General features: G+C 49.8%; 1 long non-coding RNA gene across 1 annotated transcript in view; it reads left to right on the plus strand.

The window, feature by feature from the left end:
* Nucleotides 1–21032, plus strand: part of LOC309857432 — a 296182-nt gene that overhangs the window by 38797 nt on the left and 236353 nt on the right. The window contains exon 2 of the long non-coding RNA XR_014307711.1: nt 8769–9349. This is a non-coding gene — a long non-coding RNA (uncharacterized lncRNA). The remainder of the gene's footprint in view (nt 1–8768; nt 9350–21032) is intronic.

Consider the following 21032-nt stretch of genomic DNA (forward strand, 5'->3'; position numbering starts at 1 on the left):
AGAACTGTAGGCTTCTGAGCAATAAAAAAGGGTGTTTATTTGGACTGTAAGATTTGGGGTCATGTGTTATGCAGCTATCATAACTGCTACAGGAAGCTTTTTTTTTTTTCAACTGAGCTATAACTGACAACATTGCATGTATTTAAAACATACAGTGTATATATGAGGAAAAAAATATTCCCTATGTGTTACCAAACAAGGAAGAAAATTGTGGAAATGTGGCACCATTGCTTCAAATGAGATGGAGTGTGGGCAGTGAAGGTCATACCTGACCTGCAGTTTTTAAATGGAGATGACTTGATGTTTCCATGTCACTGTGATGAGCGAGAATTGGAGGAAGGTCTGGCAACAGAAGCAGCTACTAAAGGACCAGAGACTCTAGAATGAATTACACCAGACTGGGTGTACCATCTACCCTTCAAGCTATAACTTCTTCATTCTCAAAAATCCTCCATGAGGCATAAAGTGGGAGAAGATGTTTATAAAACATATATCTGAAGAAGACTTGTATCTAGAATATATAAACAATTCTTAGAACTCTATTTTAAGACAATCCAGTTTTTCATCTCCACCAGCCACTTCCCCAAAGAAGGTCTTACAATGGCAAATATATTGCATGAAAAGATGTGCCACATCATTAGTCATTAAGGAAAGGGAAACGAAAATCGGATTGAGACACGACTAAAAAATCTACAAGTACAATTAACATTAAAATGTCTGACCGCACCAAGTTTTGGCAAGGATGTGAAGCAACTGCAACTGTCCGAGTCTGCTGATAGACGTGTAAAATGGTACAACCACTAGGAAAAATAATTTGGCAGTTTCTTAAAAAGGTATGTTTCCCATTCTGTGTAGGTTTTCTATTTTCAGAGAAATGAAGGCATATGTCCATACAAAGATGTGGACATGACTATTCACAGCAGCTTAATCTAGAAAAGCAAACTGGACAAAACTGAAGTGCTCATCAAAAGGTGAATGGATGAACAAATTTTAGTGTATCCATATGATGGAATATTACTCAACAACAAAAAGCAACAGACTATTGATGCACACAATAAAGTTGAATCTGAAAATTATTATGGTGAGTAAAAAAGCCATACTGTACAGAGTGTACATCCTGTTTCCATGTATATAAAATTCAGGGGATGCAAAATTAAAGTGACAGGAAGCAGAGGAAACAAAGGCAAAAATGAACTATTGAGACTTCATGATGGTAAAAAGCTTTTGCACAGCAAAGGAAACTATCGACCAAACCAAAAGACAACTGACGGAATGGAAGAAGATATTTGCAAATGTCTTGTCAGATAAAGGGCTAGTACCTCAAATCTATAAAGAACTTACCAAACTCAACACCCCAAAAAAGAAAGGCTAGTACCTCAAATCTATAAAGAACTTACCAAACTCAACACCCCCAAAAAGAAATAATCCAATCAAGAAATGAGCAGAACACAGGAATAGACATTTCTCCAAAGAATACAAGCAAGTGACCAACAGACACATGAAAGAAATCTCAATATCACTTGGCATCAGGGAAATACCAATCAAAACCATAATGAGATACCACCTCACACTGGTCAGAATGGCTAGAATTAACAAGTCAGGAAATGACAGATGTTGGTGAGGGTGAGGAGAAAGGGGAACCCTCTGGGCCCTGTTGGTGGGAATGCAAACTGGTGGAGCACTCTGGAGAACAATTTGAAGGTTCCTCAAAAAGTTGGAAATAGAACTACCCTATGACTCAGCAATTGCACTACTAGCTATTTACCCCAAAGACACAAATGTAGTGATCCAAAGGGACACATGCACCCCAATGTTTCTAGCAGCAATGTCCACAATAGCCAAACTATGGAAGGAGTCCAAATGTCCATTGACAGATGAATGCATAAAGAAGATGTGGTATATACATGGAATGGTATAGATGTGGTATATATAAGGGAATACTACTCACCCATCTAGAAATATGAAATCTTTCCATTTGCAATGATGTGGATGGAACTGGAGGGTATTATGCTAAGCAAAATAAATCAGAGAAAGACAGTTATCATGTGATCTCACTCATCTTAGGCATTTATAAAACAAAACAGTCATTTTATCATAGGGGAAGAGAGGAAGAATGAAAGAAGATGAAAGAGAGGTAGACAAACCATAAGAGACTCTTAATCATAGGAAACCAACTGAAGGTTGCTGGAGGGGAAGTGGGTGGGGGGATAGGGTAACTGGGTGATGGACATAAAGGAGGGCACATGATGTAATGAGCACTGGGTATTATATGAGACTGAGGAATCTGTGGCCCCTATCTCTGAAACTAATAATAATTTGCATGCAAATTAATTAAATTTAAATAAAAATAAAGAGCACCCTTGCACAAAACTAAATAAATCAAGCAAGCAAGCAAGCAACAGTGATTACCTGGTGACAGGATGGTTGAGGGAGGGAAGGATTATAAGGGCATTAGGGAACTTTTGAGGATGATGTCTGTGTGTCAAACTCATCAAATGGTGTTTGTTTAAAAAAAAAAAAAACTTTCTCCTAAAGATGATAAGGGGGTGTGGTATTTGGCACATTTGGCACTCTTATTCTGGAAAATTCTATTCCCCTTCTTGGCATTCACAGAGAGGTAATCCATCAAGGCTTCCAAATTATGTTTAAAAATCTATCTATCTATCTATCTATCTATCTATCTATAGATAGACCTATTTTAGAGAGAAGATGAGCAGGGAGGAGAGACAGAGGAAGAAGGAGAAGCAGAGTCTTTGCTGAGCAGGCTGCCTGACATGGGACTTGATCCCAGGTTTCTGGTATCATGATCTGAGCCAAAGGCAGAGGCTTAACTGACTGGGCCACCCAGGTGTCCCCAAATTATCTTTTGTAAACAAAATGGAATGAGGTATACATTTTGCGGTGCATTCTCCTATAGGCCTGCTGCTAACTTTGGAACTGAAAGTCATCCTCTGTCCCCAGCAGATGAGGAAAATGAAAGGCAATGTGACTGGTCTAAGGTCCCTTCTCAGGTCATGGCCAACCCAATGGTTTTTCCCTCCCAGATTCCAACTGTGGGTTGATGCTCAGTTCACTGGAACATCTGGCTTCCTAAGCCCTTTATAAATGTCCATTATTTTTTTGGTGTGTGTTTTCCCTCTGAGGGCTGGATTGAGACCATTTTTTCTAGTTCAGAGTTTTCAAGGACACTCTCAGAAACCAGTCTCACTTTTCAGTGCAATGGTATTACTCCTTCCATTGTATCGCCAGGTCATAGCTCTTTTTCCTCCTGAGCCCGTTTGTTCCTTGGTGCCTTTATCCCAAATCTATACCCAGCCAGCCTCACCCCTCCAGAGTCCGCATGAGCCAAGTGTCAGGCCCTGTTTTTTGCTACACCCTTAGGCTGTACTGATGCCTCACTCTAATCTCCCTGAGGGTTCAGGTTAAAACTTGTGTGAGCACTTGTAAAATCCTTTGGGAAATCAGTGTAGTTTGCAGCAGTGCCTCATGCCACTCCCCTCACAAGCTCCTCCAGCCCATTCTTGTGGATTTCCAAGTAACCCTGTGCACCACACTCAGGGTGGCCACCAGCACCTGCCTCTGCCCACATGTCAGGGCTGACTCAGGAACTCAGGCTCCCACCGTACCCATTTTCAGTTTCAGCCATCCCTCTTAAAAGGAGTTTGTGCTCTGCACACATCACAGATCCAGAAAGAAAGAAGAAAGGGAAGCCACTGGCCTAATGAAACCCATACACTATTGACGCCTTCCATCCTGACTCAACCCACTGAGGAAGAGAATGTGAGGAGACCCCTGCAGGTGTGGACAAAGCCCTGTCCTTGCTGTTCATTATCCTGGCATTCAAAATGCCTCTTTGTTGCTGTCAAACTGGTGCTGATAAATCACTATTTTGTGCTGAAAGTGGTGAACATTTTTGGATTGGACCGCTGACACCTTGTTTCTCCATGTGGTCCATGAACAAGTGGTTTTGGCATACAGAAAACCAAGCAATACAGATGTTGTGAAAAGAAGGGCCATATGTACCCCAGGGTTCATAGTAGCAATGTCCACAATAGCCAAACTGTGGAAAGAGCCAAGATGCCCTTCAACAGAGGATGGATAAAGCAGCTTTGGTCCATATATACAATGGAATATTACTCAGCCATCAGAAAGGATGAATACCTAACTTTTGCATCAACATGGATGGAAGTGGAGGAAATGGTGCTGAGTGAAATAAGTCAAGCAGAGAAAGTCAATTAGCATATGGTTTCACACGTGGAACCCAAGGATTAACATGGAGGACATTGGAGGAAGGAAAGGAACAGTGAATTGGGGAAAATCTGAGTGGGAGATGAACCAAGAGAGACTGTGGACTCTCAGAAACAAGCTGAAGGTTTTGGAGGGGAGATGTGTGGGCCTGGTGGGGGTTATTAAGGAGGGCACATATTGCATGGAGCACTTGGTATTGTACATAAAACAATCTTGGAACACTGCAACAGAAACTAATGATACATTTAATGGTGACTATCATTACACAATAATGAAAAAAATCAAGGGATATGTTCAAGAAATCTGAGCATCCACCTCCATGTTCAAAGACAATTATTTCTCCTCCTCCTCCTCCTCCTTCTTCTGTTTCTTCTTCATCAAACATTAATTACAACAGGCAAGACACTGTAAACAACCATGCCCATTAGTGTTGACAGGGTAAAGAGGAGTTTAAATCTATATTAGGATATTATTTATTCATAGGAAAGGAAATCATGACAAATGTGATGAAACCTGGACTTTTAAGCCATGTGAAAATAAGTGAGAGGAAGTCCAAAAGCTAAGTGTATGCAGGAATAGAAATATAGAAAGATACTACAAAAAAGATATATTTTCCCCTTTTATGTGGAATCTGAAACCAAGAAGAGAAAAGGAGAAAAGCAAACTCAGCAAAAGCCTTCAGATTGAAGGAGCCAGAAGCAGAGGGCAGAGGGTGGGGCAGGGATTGAGTGAATCATGGAGAGCTACAAACTTCCAGTTGTAAGAGAAAGATATAAGAGGGATGTCATGTACAACCTTATGACTACAGTTCATACTGCTCTATGGTGTATTTGAGAGGTGTTAAGAGAGGCCATCTGGAGAGATCTCATCACACAAAGAAGAACATTTCCTTTCTTTGCTCTTTCTTTTCTCTTTGTATCTCTAAGAGGTGATGGTGGTCAACTTATTCTGGTCATCCTTTTAGGGCCTAGGAAAATTAAATCATTGTGTTGTGTAGCTGAAATGGTGCTCAGTGTCAATTCCTTCAATACAGCTGGAGCCAAGGATATTTTACCATTCATAATGAATCTCAGGAAAGTTGACTTGGCAAAGGAATGACAGGTAAACCAAACTGAAAACAGCAGAACCTAAAGTCGGTAGGTTATGATAGGCATAGTAACATCCAGGCCACGTGCATCAACACTGGGTTCTGAGTTGAAAAATCAGTGAATGAAAATTCAAGTAGATGAAGTAGAATGTTCAATTTGGGTTTTGTTTAAAAACATGATCAAGGAATAAAATGTCTCAAGACATTAACTCTGAAAATTACCTTCTCGCATCAAGTTGTCCTGTTTGGGGCAAGTCTGATTTTAAACCTTGAAAAAGGCACAGAAGGACAACATTTTGTTTGCTCCATGTTGTCTCAAGGAAAATGGCTGAAGTCAAATGGCTGAGATAGGACCTACCTGGAAGGGTATAAATGGTCAGATGAAATGGTCCTGTGTTCATTTCACCATCTTAGCAAATTACACTTTCCAGTGTAATTTATTGTTAGGTCATGAAGTCCATGAAGTTCAAGGAGTACATTCTAAATGTCGTGAAAGCAGTAATATCTTTGCCTAAGCTCCTGGAACTCACCTTCCCATTTCCTTGCATCTTTTCCATCTAAAGCTCTTTAGCATGACTCAGACTCTTCCCATGAGCGCTTCCTTCCAGCCCTTGGCAAACACCATTCTACTTTCTGTCCTTAGGAATCTACGTTAGGTAGGTCCTAAGAGTGGAGTCAAAGTTGCTATTTTCATGAATACCCCTTTCACTTAGCATACTATCCTCAACATTCGCCCATATGGTGGGGCATGCCAATGTTTTCTTCTACTTTACAGAATGAATACTATCCCAACGTCTGTATATACATCTTTTCCTCCCTGGACAGATACTTGGATTGTGTTCATGGATTAGCTTTTAGGAACAACGTTGGCATGAAAAGGTGTGCTCAGATAAATCGTCAAGACTACCCTGTCCATTAATTTGGTTATCTACTGCAGAAGTGCAATGACTAAAACACATGGCATTTTCAAAGTTGATTTTTATGAAGGACTGCCTTACTAATACCAAAACAATGCCCTTAAATATTCCTATCACACACAAAAAACATGGTTCCAACTTCTCTGCATCTTGGCCAACACTTGAACTTTTCGAGTATTCTAAGTATTCCCACAGCCAGTATCCATGGTGAGTCAACTTCATGGCTATGAAATGGTATGTCATTGCTTGTTGTAATTAGGATTTCCTGAAATATTATTGCTGGGAAGTATCCTTTCCATTTCCTTCCATTTGTATAGCTTCGAGGTTATTTCTCTTTCCCATATGTACATTCACGCAAACATTTTTTTTTAAGATTTTATTAATTTATTTAACAGAGAGAGATCACAAGTATACAGAGAGGTAGGCAGAGAGAGAGAAGGAAGCAGGCTCCCTGCTGAGCAGAGAACCCGATGCGGGACTCGATCCCAGGACCATGAGATCATGACCTGAGCTGAAGGCAGTGGCTTAACCCACTGAGCCAATAAAATAAACATTTTATTTATTTATTTGTTGGTTTGTTTATTTATTTATTTTGGTGTTGTTGAGTTTCTGGGATCTCTAGATATTGTGGATATTGAGAACCTGTCAGACCCATGGTTTGCAAACATGATTTCCCGACTTCTGGACTGTGCTTTCCCTTGGTTGATAACGTCATTCAAGTTACAAAGATTTTAAGTATCCTGAATGTCCATTATGTGAGTTTCCTTTTCTTTTCATTCCTGTGCCTTGCAGGTCGTATCCATGAAATCATTGCACAATCCTGTTTTGTGAAGGTGAGGAAGATGGAAAACTGGAAACAGCAGAAGCTAAAGTCAGTAGATGACGACAGGCATAGGAACACCCAAGCCCTTGCATCAACAATGGGTTCTGAGTGGGGGGAAAAAATCAGGGAAGGAAAAATCAAGCAGACGAAGGAGAATGTTCAGTTTGGGTTCTGTTTGAAAACATGATCAAGGAATAACAGGTCTCAAGAAATTAACTCTGAAAAATACCTTCTCACATAAAGTTGTCCCGGGTGGGGCAATTCTGTCTTTCAACCTCGAAGTAGGCACAGAAGGACATTTTGTTGGCTCCATGTTGTCTCAAGGAAAATGGCAGAAGTCGAATGGCTGAGAGAGGACCTACCTGGAAAGGGTATAAAGGGCCAGATGAAATGGTCCTGTGTTCATTTCTCCATCTTTGCAGCTTTTCAGTGCAATTTATTTTTAGGTCGTGAAGTCCATGAAGTTCACGGAGTACATTCTAAATGTCTTAAAAAGCATTAATGTCTTTGTCCCAAGCTCCCTGGAACCCACCTTCCCATCTCCTTGGCATCTTGTCCATCTAAAGCTCTTTAGCATGCGTCAGACTCTTCCCGCGAGCGCCTCCTTCCAGCCCTTGGCAAACACCATTCTACTTTCTGTCCTTCGGAGTCCACTCTAGGTAGGTCCTAAGAGTGGAGTCCAAGTTGGTTATCTTCATGCATACTCCTCTCACTTAGCACACCCTCCTCAACGTTCGCCCACGGGGTGGCGCATGTCAATGTTTTTGTCCTCTTTAGCGAATGAATACTATCCCAACGTCTGTATATACAACATCTGTTCCTCCCTGGACAGATACTTGGATTGCGTTCATGGGTTAGCTTTTAGGAACCATGCTGCCATGAGAAGGTGTGCTCAGATAAGTCTCCAGGACCATACTATCCTGTTCATGAATGTGGGTACCTAGCACAGAAGGGCAAGTACTAAAACACATGGTAGTGCGAAAGTTGATTTTTTAAAAACGGTTTATTTATTCATTTGTCAGCGTGAGAAAGAGGCATGCAGAAGCAGGAGAAGTGGCAGGCAGAGCAGGCAGGGGAGAAGCAGGCTCCCGGCTGAGCAAGAAGCCCGATGTGGGACTCCATCCCAGGATCCTGAGACCTCAACAGACTGAGCCACCCAGGTGTCCCACTCAAGTTGATTTTTGTGAAGAGCTGTCATACTGATTTCACAAGCATGCCCTTAAACATTCCTACCACACCCAATCAGCAAGGTTCCTAATTCTCTTTATCTTTGCCATGGCTTGGTCTTTTCCTTTCTCCCGAGTGTTTTGTTTTGTTTTGTTTTGCTTTGTTGTGTTTTGTTTTGTTTTTCTTTTTCCATGGGGAGCCAACCTCATGGATTCATAAAGGTATCTCATTGCTTGCAATTTCCTTCCTTGCGTATAGCTTTGAGGTTATGTCTCTTGCCCATGTGTACATTCACACATCACATTTGACTTGTTTTTCTCTTGTTGTTGATGTTGTTGAGTTCCTGGGATCTCTAGATATTGTGGATATTGAGAACCTGCCAGATCCATGGTTTGCAAACATGCTTTCCCGACTTCTGGACTGTGCTTTCCCTTGGTTGATAACGTCATTCAAGTCACAAAGATTTTAAGTATCCTGAATGTCCAGGGTGTGAGTTTCCTTTTCTTTTCCATCCTGTGCCTTGCAGGTCGTATCCATGAAATCATTGCACAATCCTGTTTTGTGAAGGTGAGGAAGATGGATGCTGCGGCGCTCGGAATTCAGAGAGGAAACAGGATCGCTGGTGGAGGCAGGCAGCAGCAGGAACTGGAGACGCACAGGCCTAATGCTGGGGTCCTGACCAGATGCGATGGCGCGATGATAGGAATAGGTACCTTGGGCGAGCAGGAGCCGTGTACTGGAAATGGTACCCTGCCCATTTGGGGCACCACTGTGTGTGGTGATGGCAGCAGTGAGACATAGGACTGGACATGTCCCCAAGCTCAGCCCTTCTTCAAAGGGAGCCTTTTATTGCCACCTGCTCCAGTCCTGTTTGAAGGGTTTCTTAATCCGACGAGGGACATAGATTTATTCCACGACAAAGGGTGATGATAGTGGTGTGGTGACACCTGTCTCCGAGGAACTTCTCATCCCTCTATCATGAGCCACTGTGACAGGTGAGCCACTGTCTGGAGTCAGCCGCCAAGAAGGGGTTCGAATGCCTCAAGGACACTGGGAACAACCTCCAAGAGGGACCAGTCTGTCATTGCCATGCTGAGCTGAATTCAGGTAAGACCTTTGTACCCTTGTTGTGTGTTCCCAGTTCATGGTCACGTAGTTCTGCAGGTTCTTCTATGGGAGAGAGGGCAGGGCCGTGTCTGAAGGGGAGCTGGAGAGCTCTGGCACGTCCACGACTGAGATGGAGACTTTGCCCCTAGTCATCCCTCAAGTGAACAAAGGGATGGATGTCATGCAGCATCCACCTTCCAGCCAGTACTATTCATGCCACCTTTCTGGAAAACTTGTAGTGAGGCCCTTGGAAAGGTTGGGGGGGGGGCGCACCTGTAGTCACTCCTGTGGCACATAGGGATATTACCTGCTTGGGGTGAGTCACCTTGAAGAAAAAAAGGGTTTGCCCCCTGTCAAGAGTGCTCCGAAATGACTAGAAGGGCATGAGGACTGCAACTGGTGAAAGCCTGTTTGAAAAACTTCTTTAGGGCTGAAAGGGGTAGAATGTCCTGAGCATTGCCTTTTCGTGAATAGGCTATGTCATTTCCTTGCTTGAGGGAAGAAAAGAAATCATCCCGTATTTTCCACATTGAAAATCAAGGAAACACAGAACCTTGGATTGTATTTTGTTGTTGTTGTGGAAAGTCAGTAAGCCACCGTACAGTTCCTCATCAGCTTCCGAGGTAGTGCCCAGCTGTTCATCAGTTGCGTTTCACCCCCAGTGCTCATCCCATCGCATGCCCTCCTTTATGCTCCTGCCCGAATTGTCCCATACCCGCACCCACCTCCCCTCCAGCAACCCTCTGCTTGTTTCTTTGCTTTTTTTTTTTAATTTAATTTTTCTTTATTTTCAGGATAACAGTATTCATTATTTTTGCACCACCCCCAGTGCTCCGTGCAATCCGTGCCCTCTATAATACCCACCACCTGGTACCCCGACCTCCCACGCCCCCGCCCCTTCAAAACCCTCAGATTGTTTTCCAGAGTCTATAGTCTCTCAAGGTTCACCTCCCCTTCCAGTTTTCCCTAACTCCCTTCTCCTCTCTAACTCCCCATGTGCTCCCTGCTATTTGTTAGGCTCCTCTGCTTGTTTCTTAGAGAAGAGCCTCGCATCGTTTTTCTCCCTCTCTGGTGGCTTCCCATTCAGTTTTCCCTCCCTTCCCCTGTGATTATCAAATGGCTTCATGCATAGGTGGAACTTAAGACCCAGGGCAGGGGATCCCAGTGGGCTTTCTTTCAGTGAGGTTATTGTGTACCTTTCCATGTTTGGCCGCATTTCGCTTTTCCTGGGAACTGACCCATTCCAGTGATATGTGTCCATTGTGTGTGGGGGGACGGGGGTTCTTCATTCTTGCTCAGGGAGTTGGGATCCTGATGCTGGTGTCAGGAGAACCTCCTCTGTGTTCCTGTTCCACTGGTGCCCTTTGGGGCCTCCCTTTCCTTCTCTGGAAGACGATGAGAGATCCAGTTGTGCAATGTTTTCCAGAAGGCCCTTTAGCTCAGTCTTCCAGGGGCTAGAAATAGCCAGCTTTGGTTTAGTCCACCAAACACGGGGTAGCAATATTCCCTTCAACTACTCCATGAGGACACACAACCAAGGAGAATGGAAATACCAGAGGAGCGTAGCTCCAAGGGGACGTCGGTGAAATGCTTTTACGACAGCCAATATCATAGGAAGGTGTGTGTTTTCTGTGATCACAGAGGTGGGCACTGGCCTTTCCATATCAACAGATGTCACTTTTGTCTTTGGGCTCTTTCACTGATCTTTAAGGTGCATTCACGTACAGCCTGAGGAGACCTGATTGGGAAACTCTCAGAGCGTAATCTCATTTTGGTCTCCTAATACCCACCTTTCAAAGACAATTTTGAAAATACAGTCTAATGGACGTACAGTATTTTCGTCGTTTCAGTTGAAGAGTAGGGATTCAGGAATTCTGTATGTGACTCGGTGCTCAGCACAGTAAGTGTCTTCTTAATCCCCACCCCCTCTTCCACCCATCCGCCCACCTGGTTCCCAACAGTATGTTCCCTATATTTGAGCCGGTGTTTTTGATTGCCTCTGTTTCCTGATTCCCTTTATTCTTTTCTGTTTCTGAAAAGTCACACATGAATCAAAGCCCATGTTAACAAAACACCCACGGTTCGGTCCACAGTGGCTCCCAGGGTTCCCCATCCCTGCTCTGTACCTGCCTGTCTCTCCTCTGAGCGGTTGCTGAAAGGTTTCTGACCAAGGGAACATAGGGCAAGAGATGGTCTTTGACAGCTTCAAGCTTTCATGACCAAACCCGTTGTCACTTCCCTGGGACTCTCTTGTGTTCCATCGCTTTCTGCCCAGTATCCCGGAACTTCGCAAGCCAGCACTGGTGTTTCGAATGGCCTTGCACAGAGGCCACAGTGGAAGCAGCGTAGGAGTGCCCAGGCTACTAGGGAGAAAGGGACTCAAGCTCAGGATTTCGCTTCCACTGAACAAACTGTCTTTCCTGCCATCCTGCCTCCCTATACTCTGGAGGAGAAGAGGAGGAGAGGCCTGTGGGGGTGGACCAAGCCCTGCCTGGCTGTTGATCTTCCTGACAATCAAACACCTCTTTGTGGCTGCCAGACGGTTGCGCATCGATCTCTTCCTGGTGGTGAAAGAGAGGACGTTTTGTCCACTGGTCCGCTGGCAAGTTGTCTCTCCGTGTGCTCCGGGGACAGGTGGCCGGGGCATTAGCTGCGAGCATGCTGGAAGTGCAGAGTGTCAGGTCCCTCCCAGGGGTACTCAGTCGGAATCTGCCCTTTGCCGAGAAACCCTGGGCATCAGAGCCTGAGAGGGTCGTCCCCCCAAAAGCACTGTGGAATGTTCCACAGAGGGAGCGCTAATGGGCCACCTTGATCCACCAGTGGGGAAGGGGTGGTTGTTTCCTGAGCCCTTTGGGCCATTTCTCTCTGCCGAGAACCCCCTGAAGGGTTGATTCCCCAGTGGCCCTGGTGGGGATGGTCCTGGGAGAAAGGAAAGAACACCCCCCAGGCTGGGACTTAGAGTCGAGATGGAAGCTAAGCCTGCACCCAACAGCAGGAGCTCCAACTCGCCCAGGCTGAGCGACTGCTCAGGAGCTCTGTGTTGTGCTTTGGCTAGGTCCTTATGTGTCAGCTGATGGTATTGGGGATTTTTCTTGTGGTGCTGGATCCTGTCTTCTTAGATTCCCTGGCGCTGTATCTGCAAGGTTGGGGACCCTTGGCGTGTCCTTTTGCTTCCATGTAATTTTGGACATCCTCTTTGGATTCCGGGTTGACCCAGTGCTGGTTGGGTAGCATGTAATTGAACTTCCATGGATTCGTGGTCTCTCCAGGGTTGCTCTTAGGGTTCATTTGGCGTTCCGTAGCATCGTGCTGAGAAAAGATGCGTGGGATGATATCCATCTTTTGGAGTTTGTTGAGACTTGGGTTGTGCCCTAACGTGTGATCTACTCTGGAGAATGTTCCATGTGCACTGGAAATCCAGCACTGCGGATGCTGCGGTTTCAGGGTGGAAGGTTCTGCATCTACGTGTTGAAACGGGTGCATCCCTCAAAGCCATAGATTCCCTGTTGATTGTCAGTTTGGATCCTGTGTCCATTAGCAGATGTGGGGTGTTAGAGTCCCCCACTGCATGGTACGGCTGTCAAAGGTGACTTTATGTTTGTTATGCACTGTTGGATGCCTTTGGGTGCTCCCATGGTGCGTGTCTACATATTTCGAGATGTTCTCTCCTATTACATGGCCTCCCTTGCGAGGAAGTAGTGTCCTTCTCTGTGGCTTCGTACCTCCCCCCTTTGGTTCAGAGTCTGTTGTGTCTGGAGAGAAGGATTCCTACCCTTGCTTCGTTTCGCATCCATTTGCATGATAGACGCTTCTCCCCTGCTCACATTCCATGTGTGTGTTGGTCTACCGCGTCAGGCGAGTTCCCCATTTCAGACAAGTGAGTGGAACATGGGTGTGTCACCTGGTGGATGATGGAGACCAGGGACTTCAGAACCACCTGGACCTGACAGTGCCCTTGGCCAGCCAGGAGAGTGTGGGGTTTCTCTGGTCAAGGATCTGAACCTTTATCCTGGCAAGGGAGAACCAATCTCTGCTCCATCAGGCCCCAGCCAGGGAGCAGTGGCTACCATGGACCTGACCAAGAGGGTCAGGGGCCTGAAGGGCCCCACGGCCTTGCCAAGAACTGCGTAAGGAAATGCAGGATGGCTGGACATCCTAGCTCCTAGGTCAGCATAGACGTGAATAGAGCCAGAGACACCTCCCAGTTTCTTTCGTTTTTCTCCAGCCTCACCCAAAAGAAGCAGGGAAAAGGAATCCAGAGATCCTGGATAAGGATCCCAGGGGGATTCCAGTCTTGGTAAAGGGTGAACCTGGAGAGCCTCTAGGGAAACTGAGGACGGGACGTCCTGCCTGCCCTTCTTCCATTTACAAAATATCTTCCTCAGATTTTGGAGCTTCCACAGGCAGGGTTGAATCTCTTTGCATGTGTTTTCCCTACATCGTGCTGATGCAATTCAGGAGACTGAACTCGACAACCGTCAGTCCCAAATACTGGGTCCAAACCCGCACAAACACACGCACACGTAGCATATCCCCAAGGAAGCGAGACATCGTCCTCCTTGCTTTAGAGGGTAGAGTAGCAGCCCCTCTCCTGGGCAGCACATAGTTCTGGGGAGGGGAAGGAACTCTCCAGGACTCGCCTGGTCAGGGTTTGTTGCCTTCCTGGGGAAGGACCTGCAACGTCTCCATCTCAGGGGTCCTGAGGGCTGTGTCTGCTGTTTGCCCAGATGCCTGACACAGAAATGAACCTGTCCTCTGAGGAAACGGCATTGGGAGGTGCCACCAGTAATGAGTAGTGCCACCAGAAGTGAGGAGGGCTGGCTCCTCTCCTTTCTGCCCCATTGAATAGCTGCTGACTCTGTAAGATTTCTGGGTTCAGGAATGAAGAAGAGAGTCTGTACACGTTGTACATTACCGTAGGAAATAAAAGAACCAAACGCACACGTGGGCAGGTAGAGGAGAAAATAAAAACCTTTATTGTTATTATTATTATTATTATTATTATTATTATTATTACTACTACTACTACTACTATTATTATTTGGGTAAGAAAACTTTAATCCCAAGGGTTCTCATTCCTTTTTGTTGTTGTGGTGGTGGTGGTTGTGGTTAAATAACAACCCTTTAATTATATTCAATATTGCCCCTTCCAGAACAAGTAATTCTGTAGGGGAGAGGAAGGGGTGTTGAGCAGCGGATGGGGCTCGTGCACCACAAGTAGCCCAGGGACCGAGGGGCAATCCTTGGCTCAGCCAGTGTGCACGGGTTCAGGTCTGATGGTGGCTGTAGCCAGTGGTCCTGGTGCTTGTGTTCTGCTGGCCAGCTAGGACCGCGGCTCCAGCTGGCATGACAGGTTGTAGCTAAGGACAGAGGGACACCTGTGAGTTGAGCAGCAGCTGGCATTCAGGAGTCCCTCCCAGGGTTTTCCCACAGCTGGTGTCTGGCTGCCCAGGGAGCTCTAGAAGGAGGATCCCAGGCGGGGCCAGCAGAAAGTGTCCACCCCGACGTCGCCTGACCCAGCTCCTGAGTGGGCCTCACCTGTCCTCCTCGCTGAGCCGCTCCACAGCCCAGAACCAGGCCGTGAATGGATGCTGGGGCTCTAGGCAGTAATTCTCTGCCGCCGCCTGGAGCAGCATGATGTCCGTGAGGACTCGGTATTCCTGGGCCGGGACAGAGGCACAGGATGCACCCTGAGCCTGGGTGGGGAAGCTACAGGGCCAGGTGAGGGCCGAGCAGCGGGACAGGGGTCGGGTCCTGGGTCTTGGCACACATGACCACCCTCCTGCATGCAACTTCGTCTGGTCCCAAACTGTTCTCAGAGGCTAGTAGAATTAGCCCCTCCTCCATCAAGGGAAGTTCTCCTTGATGCCCTTGTGGATCCCTACTGACTGACTCGATGGGTCTTGCACTTCATTCTTAGCAACCTGTCCCAGGAAATGGGAGATGGAGGGGAGTGGATGGAGCCAAGCAATGTTCTTCCCAGGGGCGTCTCTGATAGGGTCTGCCTGCCCTTCCCTACAGCCAGGGCTACGTATGCTCACCTTATTCTTTTTGCGGTGGTTGATCTCATTGCCCTGGAAAGTAGACAACCATTGTCCTTCAGAAAGAGGCCCCCGGTCAGTCCTAGCACCTTACACCCACCCGTTCTGAGGCTGCGCGTAGGCCAGGACCCCGGAGTGGGCCGCCAAGCCACACACACAATGAGACTGGGGTTAGGGCAAGCCCTGGGGTCCAGAGGAAGGAAGACTGGGGGATGGTGAAAGGGCTCCCGGTCAGCACCCTGCAGCACAACACTCTGTGGTGACTGAAGGGAGCGGCAGACGCCTCAGGCAGGCAGCATCTGCTGGGCTCCTGAAGTGTGGCTGATGTGCAGGGTCCTGACTTCACTGTCCCCGACAGGCAAGGTCTGAGGGAGAGGCTGCAGCCCATGCACACAGAGCGCATGCAGCTTCACCTTCAGGATGCGCTGGTGCTTCCCCAGTCTTGGGCCACCCGTCTGGGTGCAGACTCCCTTCCCTCAGCACTGAGATGGGCGCAGACTCCCTTCCCTCAGCACTGAGATGGGCAAGAGATGCCAGTTCTTAGGGGCGGCTGTGAGGCTGTGGGGAAGGGAGGTCTCCGAAGGACTCAGAGCTCAGGGCTCAGTCCGGGGACTCTCTGCTCCCTGTCCTCAGGACTCTGGTCCCTCCTCCACAATCCTCAGGCTCACCCACCTCCAGGTAGTCCTCCATTGCTGTATCAAGCACCACCAGGTCGGAGAGGAAAGTGCCAAGGTATGGGACGACACCCTGTGTCATGAGGGGTAGGTTTGGGATGAGTCCCTGCTGTCTGGTGCCCACAGGGGCCCTCCCCGAAAAGACTTCAGCGTCCTGGCCCACCCCACTTTCCCACATGGAAAAGGGCCTAGGACCCTTAGTTGCTTCCCCTGGATTCGCTTTCCCCTCACCCTCCCAGAACATCAGACTCCTCCTAATCCCCTCCAGGGCCTGCTTTTTGAAATTCAAAAAACCCCCTGGCTATGGAGCCCCGGGCCCCTCCCCAGCCCCAAATCCATTCTCTACCCAGCCTGCTAGACTCCTTCCTCCTGGTCCCCAGGAAAGAAGACATTGAGCAACTGTGGCGGCAGGCAGGAGGTGGAGCTGGAGTGGCAGGTCCCACCTGTCCTGATCTGGACGCTTCTAGCCCTCAGGGAGGAGCCCCTCTCCCCTGGCCTTGGAGGCCCTGTCCCTCAGGCACACTCACCTTCTTGGGCAGCCCCTTCCGCGCTCTCTGCAGCTGCCTCACCAGGCTGGCCAGTTTGTTCGAGGGCCGCTTCTAGAGGGCCAAGGACAAGATCCTTGAGAGCAGAATAGCCTCAGTCCCCTTGCGCCCACCGTCTTTGACTGCAGACCCTAGACGTCCGACCTACGTCTGCTGATACTGACGCTCCATTCCCCTGAAGCATGCCACGAGTCCTTCTAGAACAATCTCAGCTCCCCCATTCAGTCCATGGGGGACCTGGAGCTTGGAGCCTGGCCTCCCTGAGCCTGTTTTCCCATGGGCAGAAGGGGGAACTCCACCTACCTCCTGCGGTCTCCTGAGCACTCAGGATCCTCTTAGGATCATCATTTTTGTGGCCCACAACCCATCCCCACCCCATCTGTGAGCAGGGGCCTGTCCTCTGGGCTGTCCGCGTTCATGTGGGCCCCCATGTGGACCTTCTCGATGGATGGACACAGAGAGACCTGAAATCTAGCCTAGGGAGTCTGGATGGGCAGCACCCGCTTGTCCCAGCCCCAGGGGGAATCTTCAGCCCAGGCTGTCAGCACATTCCTGCCAAAGGCTTCTGCTCCCCGAGGAATGCTTCAGGCCATTCCCTACTTCATCCACACAGGATCACGCCTCCTCCCACCCCTCTCCTGTCCTTGGAGCCCTGCACCTCCCGTGCTACCTTGATGAGTAGTTCCCTGCCCTGGGGGTTGCCTTCTGTGCAGAGCTGTTGGAATGTTCGGAAGCTCTTCCTGAAGAGAGGGAAAGAAGTTAGGCTCAGGGGAGTCCTAACGTGGCAGGGTAGAGTGCGAGTCCCTTTTCTTGGAGCAGCCCCGCATGTCCACGGGGCTGGCTGAGGGTTTGCTCTGGGCTGCTCTGAGCACTGGGGTCTTCGTAGGACATGGGAGGGCGTTCTCCTGGGCGTCCCCCTGGGCGTCCCTTCCCAGCTTAATTGAACAGCTCGGTTTGGGTGGGGTTCTGGCTGAACCATGGGCAGAGACTTCAGTGGCTGCCAAGTCACCACGTGGAAATATGGAATTCAGCTGAGGCCAGGGTGGGGCATGGAGGACATTGGATTTCTCAAGCAGGAGGCCTGGTGGCCTGTTCCCCAGGAAGGCTGAGAGGAGCAGCCCCGGGCCCAGGTCCTTTGGTCAGGGTTTGCTGCCTCCCAGGAGGTCCAAGCTGACTGAGGGGGGCAAAGGACAGGCCTGTGGGAGATCCCGCCTCCATCCTGGCCCCTCCTGCAGAGAAGCCTCCTCACCTGGAAACGTTGTCCCATGTCCTCTGCAGGCGGTGGATGGAGGCACTCTGCAGAGCCGCCAGGATGGCACGCAGGGAGGAGTAGTTCCCTAGGATCTGACAGGCCTGGGGGAGGGAGGAGAAGGAGCTGTCAGTGGGAGAGCAGGAGCCCCAGATGCTCGAGAGCTTTAGTGCCCCCCTCGGTTTAGGGCTCCCCCACGGGTGAAGCTGATGTCCAGGGAGCTGCAGAAGGGCACAGGTCAGCCCTAAAGAGGAACACTGCTGGCGAGAGGGAGGATTTTCCCTCACTGCAAAGGAGGCGTCACGTGGGAACTGAGCGTCCCAACGTTGGGCCATGCCCCCGGGAGGAAGAGCCTAGGGACCACAGGCCTTAGAGCAGGGCCTTCAGCCCTGAGAAGGGAGCGAGACAGAAGAGCAGTTCCCGAGGCTCAGGCGAGCCTCAGGGAGCTGGGCCTCCCACAGCATACCTTGGCCACCCGGATCCAGTGGCCCACCACCACGGCCCTGTCCCGGGCTGTCATGCTTGGGTCGCCAAGGCACGTGGTGACGATGCAGCTGGCCACAGCATTGAAGTGGGCGATGGTGGCCCGGACTGTGGGTGCCAGGTGCTCGTTGCCAGGCCTGTTCCTCCGGGACCAGACGGAGCCCAGGCACTGATGGGGCACCACCTTCTTGAACAGCTCCTAGGGGACAGGGGGAGGTGTGTTGAGCCCCACACATGTTCGCCCATGCAAGACTCATGTCCTCGGGAGGGGTCCCAGGTCAGAGCTGGAGCTCAGGAGGCTGCGAATGTGGCCGGAGCCTGCTTAGAGAGCCTGCATTTCATGCCCCTCTTCTTCTCCGAGGGAAGCCAGTGCGGGATGCCCCAGGAGCCAAGAGAGGCAAGGGAAGGGAGGAAGGCGTGTGCACCCTGATCATTCCATGTCCAGGGGGCCGCACCAGGTGGTGCTCCCAAGGGGGCATCTCCTCCTCCAAATGCTCATCCCTGCGGTCCCTGTCTCCTTACAGGTGCCCATTGTCACCTGGTGGCTGAAAGCATGGCTTTCCGTGTCTAGCCTGTCCTTCAGGACGCATCAGATGCCTAAGCCAGGTTGATGGTGCTCAGGCTCCCAGGCAGATGGGTGGGCGACCCATGGACGGGATTGCACACAGGGAGCTGCCCTCCTCCCCGCGGGGGACCAGAGCCTTCCCATTTACGGGCTCTCGCTTCTGAGTCATTGCATCTGCGTGGTACCTCTGCCTCAGTCCTTCTCAGTGCCTGTCTCCACAGTCCGCAGCTGGACAGTGAAAGCTCAGGTCTAAAAACCCTGATGGGTTTCCCCGGTCGGTTAGGGCTGCAGCTGAGATCTGGCCCTATATCCTAGGAGTCCACATCAGGGAAAAGCCGGTATAGGGCAGCGGAGAGCAGAAGAAAAGCCGGCCCTGCCCTCCTACCCTGGGGGCCCAGCTGCTCACCGCATCCATGTAGGTGAGCTGCTCTGCCACCAGCTTGGGAGGGAAGTCCAGGAGGTCAGGCTCCTTCTCTTTGAGCCGCTTCTTGGGTTGGCAGGATGCCTCTGCGGCTGGAGTGGGCTCAGTGGCACCTGCGACAGCTGGCGTGCAAACTCCCAGGCAAGCCGATGGCCCAGCCGTCTGTGCCTCAGGACCCGGCGACCATCCGTAACCTAGGAGCCCCTGTTCCAGTTCTGGAGCAGCCGGTGGAGGGGAGGCTGGCTCGGACCCTGAAGGTGATGGCTGATGCAGAGCCAGGGTTGCCTCTCGCTCCATGGGAGGCTCTTTGGCCGGCTCAGCTGCTGGAACGCGTCGCATAGCGGACACGGGGGTGGGAGTAAGGGGAACGATTCAGCCACATCACTGACACTCCATGTGCCTTTCCCTGAACAGGACGGATCCCATGGCCTTTCAAGGAATACCCAGCCCATGAGCCCCATCCCAGATGGCCTTCCCAGCTTGCAATGCCCCTTACCCTCCGCCTCAGCCTCTGTGAGCTGCAGAAGTTCCCGCTGCCTCAGCGGAACGGGGGCATGGGTGTTTAGGTCCCGGTCATGCCACGTGACGTGCACATAGGCCCCCTTGACCTCCACATGGGCAGTGTGCAGGGACTGCCCGATATCCTGCCGTGTCTGCTCAGGCCAGGTTCCCAAGATGGGACACAGAGTGCTGGGGAAAGTCAAATGTGGGGCAGAGTCAGAGACCTGGCCTTCCCTTCCTTTTCCACGCTACTCCCACAGCACCATCCTTTCGGTGTGGGCCCCACAGAATGGCGCCAGCCCACTTGCAACCCCTCTGGAGCTGTCCTTGCTGACTGCTGACCACGTGGGATGAGGGAGGGACCTCCCATAGGTCTGTCCTTTGGCCCCTCAGTCATGCATCCTCCCTGCAGACCAGTGTCTGGGCTTTGGTTGGAGGCCGACGGGTGAGTGGTCCGGTCCCCACCCTTTCTGTCCTTGGCCCCACTTGTGGTGGTCAGCGGAGGTGGATATGGATAGGGGCAGGCGGAGCAAGAATGGACCATCCAAGGGATGGCTGTTGTAGGCACCAACTCAGCCCACAATGGGCTCTGCTTCCCAGAGTGCTTGGCATCCCGTCCACACCTCTCTCGGACTCTTTGGCCTCTTCAGAGGAAGCTGCCCCACTAAGCTCTCCCATGGAAATCGAGAGTCCTGGGAGATCCATGGTTCTGAACATCCCTCGCCAGCAACATCCCCTGTCGCCTCCCACCCTGCTCTGTGGAGGCAGCAGGACCTCCTCTGGCACCCAAAGACCTATCCTGTTCTTCCTTGATCGTAGAGTGCATCCTCATGGTCCCAAGAGAGGTGGATCCATTCATCCCTAGAGTAGGTCACAGAGATGCCCCATCTGATGAACGCTAGACATGCGTGCTTAGGATGTGGAGAGTGCCTATGTGACCCTGGGACGAGAATGGAGACCCAGACATTGTCTCTACGTTACCCATTCACTGCTCTTGGTGACTAGAGAGAGCCTGCATTCCTAGGTGCTTAAGAGCCATGATTGAATGAAATCATCCCAAACAGGACTTTGCAAATCCTGAGTGGCCCTTGGGCTGCTCTGCCTGCTCCCAGTGTCCCCTCGACCTGGGCACATCAAGGACCACAGTCAGGACCAGCTAGATGGCATCTCAGAGGTCCTTTGCCAATAGGAAAGCTGCCAGCTT

This window comes from Mustela nivalis, assembly GCF_964662115.1.
Source record: "Mustela nivalis genome assembly, contig: HAP1_SCAFFOLD_701, whole genome shotgun sequence".
NCBI classification, from domain to species: domain Eukaryota; kingdom Metazoa; phylum Chordata; class Mammalia; order Carnivora; family Mustelidae; genus Mustela; species Mustela nivalis.